The 6,484-nt window shown below is 57.0% G+C and overlaps 1 protein-coding gene across 2 annotated transcripts in view; it reads left to right on the top strand.

Moving 5' to 3' along the window:
* Positions 1–2,592: 2,592 nt before the first annotated feature.
* CACNG5 (calcium voltage-gated channel auxiliary subunit gamma 5) overlaps positions 2,593–6,484 on the top strand; it is a 44,969-nt gene continuing 41,077 nt past the window's right edge. Inside the window, exon 1 of one of the 2 annotated variants that reach the window (XM_044745785.2) lies at positions 2,593–2,778. The gene's annotated coding sequence lies outside the window, so the exon portion shown is untranslated. The remainder of the gene's footprint in view (positions 2,779–6,484) is intronic. The other variant, XM_044745784.2, reaches the window with a different exon arrangement.

Genomic DNA, 6,484 nt, shown 5'->3' with positions numbered 1-6,484 from the left:
AGTAAAGAGAAACTCAGAGAGGTCAAGTAACTTGTCCAAGGTCACACAGCTAGTTAGGGGCCCAATCAGGTTGAAGACCCCATTTCCTCTAATCGGAATCCCTTTTCTCTCAGCCACCCACCTTGTGAGGCCTCCCCACTTGCCTCAGGCAGAATGACTAAGAGGAGGCTGTGAGCATCCCTGGAAGCTGGTTTTTCTTTCAAAGGGTGCCTTCTGCAGGCAATGGGTCTGTCACTTCACCATGGGCACTGCAAGATGACCTGGAGAGCAGTGTCACACAGATCAAAGAGAGGACCAATTTGAGGAGCAAGTGGACATTCTAACATGCCTCAGTCAACTTACGAGGGAGGACAGCCACTGCCTCAGCCTCCCCCACCCTCGGGCAGTCGGCTTACCTTCCCCCAACATACTCTCCAGTTGTCTGAAGACATGACTGCTGCCCAGCAGAGGTGACCCTGCAGGACACAGGTCGCAGGGCAACCTCTGTGGCCTTTGCTGGGAACATCACACGCAGACCTTGAGAAAGGCACAGGTCCTGGCTGCCATGCTCACTTTTCCTCTTTTCACATGGCTGATCCAGCTCTGCCGGTGGTATGCCTGGTGGGTTTCCCCTTGATTTGACAGCTCTAGCCTTGGGGAAATGCATCCTGCTCACATTCGATCCTTCAGCAACTACGAACTCTGCACCTACTGTGTGCCAGGCCTTCTGCCTTAAGGAGCTCACAGCAGCTGGGGAGACTGACAGGAAACTCCCCGTTGCTATACTGGTGAGAGCCAGACAGAGGCTCCTGGGCCCGGATGAGAGAGGGAGAAATTCGTTATCGGGTCAGAGGCAGCGAATGAGTAAGGCTTGAAGGATTTATAAGAGTTTTCCAAGCAGAGAAGAGAGCAAGCCAGGCAGAAGGAACTAGCACAGTGGGAAGATGCTGAGGGTTGAGAGTTTGACAGATGTGGGAGTCCATCCCAGGTGAGAGTTGTGAACACCCATCAAAGGGGTAAGCAGCCTCTCCATCAGGGAATCCTGGGAAGTGGGGAGGAGCATTCCTGGGTAAGGTAGGAGAAGAGAGAGAAAGCTGGGAATTTTATAAGCTTAAATGCTGTGAATAGAAACCTCCTGTACCCTTTCCAAAAACCTCAGCTGTTCCAACTCTACACAGCCCCGTTCACACGTGACAACGTTCTCCCGTGAGGCCCAGGTCAGGAGGTCTTAGCGGCGCAGCGGCTTCTGCCGGGGGCTGCTGCATTACGGTTTTCAACAAATGTGCTCATCGCTGACGTCGCATTATTTGGCAACCTACTTCTGCCCCCAAACATCTGCATCCTCCAGGTCTTCGAGCACGTCCTGGTCTGCAGGGACTTCAGAGACAGTCTAGTGCAGGCTCCCACGGCCTGGCGGCCAGCTTCCGTCCTGTAGGCTCATCCTAGCAGGGCAGCCCTCCCGGCTCACAGCAGAGGACAGAAGCTGCTGGTCCACAGCAAGCCACACAAGCATGCTGGGCTAGGGTCGGGGTCAGGGGGCCGTTAGAGAGAAAGGAGGATGGGCAAGTATTCAGGCCAGAAAGAGCTGCCCATTGGGTTCCACCTCCAACCTGGCTGGACAGGCCACCCTGACTCCAGCTGCAGCCTTCAGATTAGTCACTGACTCACAAATATTTATTGAGCACTTACTGGGTATCCAGGGCTCAGAGAATAAAGGAGACAAACTGAAGACAGAGGAAATTTAAAATCTTAGTTGCTATCATTTATTGCACACATATTTCCATTTTATAGTTTAGATGGACGAACAATTTGCTTAATGCCATGCAGAAAGAAAGCAGATCGAGGCTTTAAAAGCACAGAGGCAGGTCGGCCATGTGGCCTAGGGATTAAGTTCACCGGCTCTGCTTTGGCCGCCAGGGGTTCTAGGCTCAGATCCCCAGCATGGACCTACACAAGCCACGTTGTGGTGGTGTCCCACATACAAAATAGAGGAAGGTTGGCACAGATGTTAGCTCAGGGCCAATCTTCCTCAAGCAAAAAGAGGACAATTGGCCAATGATAATAGCTCAGAGCGAATCTTCCCTATGGGGGAAAAAAAGCGCAGATCCGGGAGCCAGACAGACCCGAGCTGCAATCCCGGCTCTGCCATTTTCCACTTCTGCGTCCTCAGGCATATCACGTCGTCACTCTGAGCCTCCGATTTTTCATCTGTAAAATGGGATCGTTGTGAGGGTTAAATGACTTCATACATGCAAAGCGCTCTGAACAGCGCCTGGTGCACAGGTTGTGGTCTGTGAATACTAGCTGGCGTTGTCCTTGCGTGGTTGGTCGTTGCTGGTATTATTATTATTAAGCCGCAACAGCAACATCAGCTGGAATTTGCAGGTAAGTCTGACCCAAGGCAGGGAGGTCTCAGCCAAGCCCTCCAGGGCCTCCGAAAGCCCCCCCTCCCCCCCCCCCCGCCAACGCCCGGCTTTCCACCTGCACGCCCCCCGAGGGGGCTTCCCCGAGATGGGCTCGCCTCCCGGGGAGGAACCCAGCGGCCGCAGGGTCCCAAAGCCCGCCGTCGGCGCGCCGCGCGGGGGCGGGGAGGCCCCGCCCGCGGCCCCGCCCCCCGCTTGCCCCTCCCTCTGGAGTTCGGGGCTGGAGCGGCTGCGGCGGCCACGGGCAGGGGCGCGGAGCGGGTCGGCCGGACGCGACGGGGCGGGCACCCGGGGAGCCTCGTGCGGAGCCTGCCGCCCCGCGCGCCGAGTGGGCGAGCGACGTTCGAGCAGGTCGGGGCTGCGGCTGCTCAGCGAGGTAAGAGCCGGGAAGACCGGAGAGACCGGCTCGCCCCTCCTGGGTGGGGGACGATCTCCCGCTGGAGCCCGGGCTGCCGCGCCGGGCTGCCCCCCACGATCGCGCAGCCGGGGCAGTGGCCACATTGCCCGCTGCGTGCGCCATCCTGGTCCGGCGCGGGGAAGGAAGAGGCAGCTTGGGGGGGGGGGATGGGGAGGGTCTCGGGCAAGTGCTCGGGAGATGCTGACGCCCCTCTTTGCGGACGCTGCTGGTCAGTTCATGTTGCCCGCTCCAAAGCGGGGGGCAGACTCCCACGACGGACTTGAATGGGCTGCCAGAAATTATCCGGATAATGCGGGAGGGAAAGCCCACCACCACCTGTTGAGCTGGGCTGTCCGTGTACGCGGGTCGAATTCCTCACTTATCACAGTCTTTGGGATACGCCTGTCCGCCTGCCCCGGGACTCCTCCCGCCTGGCCGCGGGGGACGGCGAGGATGCCAGATCTGGCTGGGTCCCTGCCAGGTGCCGCGGAGCAGAGATGGACACGCAGGGGAGAAGGGGCTGGCGGCGATAGGGGACCCGCAGCAAGATGCTGAATGTGAGACAGCAACCCCCCGGGCACACCAAAAAATTTCCCCCATCACTCCAGAGCCCTTCATTTTAATTACTTGGTCTGTCTCTTTACCTTCATCCTGATTTGGCAGTTGATGAAGATGCAGTTTGTTAGAAAATTTTAAGTGAAGTCAAATGATCACATCCTGGGACTGAAAGGTACTCAAGAGAATTCCCCGGGAACCTGGCTGGGGAGGAAAGAGGCTCATATTCACCCCTCCTCTGCTGACCACGGTGCCCACTCACAGAACTGGGGCCATGTGCTCTCGTCTGCCCGGTAGAACCTACCGGGCATATCAGTGTCCCCTCATATGGCTGAGCGAGCTCTTGTTCAGAGAAGGGAAGAGATTCGCCCACTTTGCACTGGATTATCGGCAATTGGATAAGACCCAGGACAGAGTCCCCAAGTGGGAGCCTGTTTGACAGATGTCACTCTCCAGCTGTCACCAGTGCTGGCTCTTGCTCTATAGCCATCCCAGGGAACCCAAGATGGGATCTCCCGTCCGGGCCACCCCTGGCCCACTCCTTCGTCTCACAGACCCCAGGGTTTGATGGATTAACAGCCTGGATTACACTGGGGGTGAGGGTGGGGGGACTTTGTCCTGGATGTGATATCCTGGTTTCAGGACATCTCAGGACCACAGGCATCTTGGTGACAGGTTGGTTGCACCTTTCTGCTGACACCACAGCAGCCCCCACTCCCGGAGTCTCCTGCTGGCCTGAGAAGCCGTAGCTATGCCCCGCTTCTCTGCTCATTTGGCAGCTAGAGGTAGAGGGGGCATCCCGTCTGAGGACCAGGTCCCCAGGTGCCTAGAGAGGGTGAAATTTGTAGCTGTGCTTGAGACACCCCGCCCCAGACTTCTGCCTCCCTCCCGAGGGGCGGGGTGGAGCCAAGGCTGCCCTGTCCACACATGTCCAGTTTGTAAGAAGCCTGGAGTCCTGGTGGGCTGCACCCACGGCCCTGCCGGCCGGCAGCAGGCTGTGAGAGCTCGGCCGTTCTCAGGCTGTGCTTTGGGGTTCCATGACTTGGGGCTAGGGTGAGGGGAGGAAACGGGGGGAGGTTAGCCAAATTGTTCACACTTGGCTGGCGGAGGTGGGCCCTGTGTCGTGGTGGACAACATGGGCGCCAACCCCTGCTGGGTCATTGATTAACAATGCGACATTGGCCAAGTCACAGAACAGCTTGGAGGCTCAGTTTTCCCATCTGTAGAGTGGGGCTGGGGGTGTTGTGTAAAGCAAGGACACACATCAGTGGAGGTGTTCAGGGTTGGCTGTCTCTGCTTCCTCCTGCCCCCAGCCTGACTCTCAGACACTGGACTCTGGACTCGAGGGGAGTGACCGTGCAGTTCGGATCCCTCCTGCCTTCCTTAGGGCCGGGGAGTGGTGTGAGTTTTTTTTAACAAAGTAGCTCACAGATCGAGCTCAGATTCCCAGAAAGTGGGGATGGAGGAGTTGGAACCCAGTGTCCACCAAGCGCTGCCTCTGGGGGAGCTGGCGCTTCTGCCTCAGGCTTCTAGCCATGTGCTGGGCCTGCCCACACAGCCTCCTGGCTCGGTCCCAGGTCATCACTGGGCATGCGCCTGCTCTTTCATTTCATCCTGGGTTTGGTGTCAGCCTTACTCCCTGGCAGAATGGGGGCCAGCTACATATGACTTCAGGGACACCAGGAAAACCCCTGCTCGCCAAATATCATCCCAGTCCCCCAAACCTAGCTGTCTGCTGCCTAATATTCCACCGTTAGAGACTCATTCCTTTGGCTCATGGCCTAGTACCCAGTTATGCCAGCTAGTAAACATTAGCATCAATGACTAGTTTAAAAGCTTTCAGGACCTGTGTGCGAGGGGAGAGGGAGAAGACAGAAGAAGAGAGGGGAGGAAAGAGCAGGTGGGGAGAGAGGGGGAGGGGAGAGGGTACTCTGCCAGCCTCGGGGTTCTGCAGAGAAGGGCTGGGGAGATGGGGCGAGAGCAGGCAGGGGAAGTTGTGAGCCTCAAGTGGGATTTCTCTGTGAGACTGGGGGTGGCGGCCTGCTGAGCGGGCAGGTGATAGATAGAGGACTCAGTCCCCTGGCTGGGGCGAAGCCCCGGCAGCCGGTTCCAGAGGTGAAATAGGCCTGATGCCAAAGCATCCTTCCTTTTCACACTGCTCTCCCTCCCCTTGGAGCATGGCCACACGGTGTTAATGTATTCTATAGGCGGTGTTCCCTGCATGTGGAGAGCCTGGGCTGGTCGCTCTGGCTGTTTCAAACTGTCAGTCGTAATTTGTTAGGTCAGCAAAAGGCCACGGCTGAGCTCGGCAAGGGCGGGTTCCAACACCTGTGCCTCCCTCAACATCCCCCATCCCTCCTATGGCCCTTTCTGGAAAAGAGCAAGAGCAGCATAATTCGCTCAGACCTGTGAGTCTCCTGGCTGCGGGGCTTGGTGGGATGACCCTAAAAGGCTGGGGGACATGGTTCCTTGCCCAGCTGGGCACGAAGTCCTGAGTTTTCCAGGGTAGGGGCAAGTGTTGGGGGGCTCTGGGGTGAGAACTGATCCCCTGCCGAGGGGGCCCAGGGACAGGCTGGCTGTGTGGAGGGGCAGGCTGGCATCACGCCAGCTCTCAGAGGGCCTGAAACATGGACCGGTCCTGGCTCGTGATGGCCCAGCAGTGAGCAGTTTGCAGCCCATTCTGGGCGCTGCTTGGGCAGACCTCAGACCAGAGAGAAGTTAGGGGTCACCCATATGACCTGTTGGCCGTGAACTCCAAATGACATTCTTTTTCCTTTATTATTGAGACATCATTGACGTAGAACATTATACTAGTTTTGATAACCATGTTCAAAGATTGTTCTCAACTGTGTCTGTTCCTAAATAATACTAATGATGACGACAGTGGTGATCGCAGCTTTTCATTCTTCATCACAATCATTTAGGGAGCACCTTCTGTGTACATGCTGGCTATTGTTGTAAATAATGGGGACACAACTGTGGCACTGGTGGCATTTGGGACCAGATTATTCTTTGGGGGAGGGGCTGTCCCGTGCATTGTATGATGTTTAGCAGCATCCCTGGCCTCTCCCTAGTAAAGGCCAGTAGCGTCCCTCCTCCATTATGACAGCCAAAAATGTCTCCAGACATA

This window comes from Equus asinus, chromosome 13, assembly GCF_041296235.1.
Source record: "Equus asinus isolate D_3611 breed Donkey chromosome 13, EquAss-T2T_v2, whole genome shotgun sequence".
Lineage (NCBI taxonomy): Eukaryota > Metazoa > Chordata > Mammalia > Perissodactyla > Equidae > Equus > Equus asinus.
This window is presented reverse-complemented; position numbering and strand designations above follow the sequence as displayed.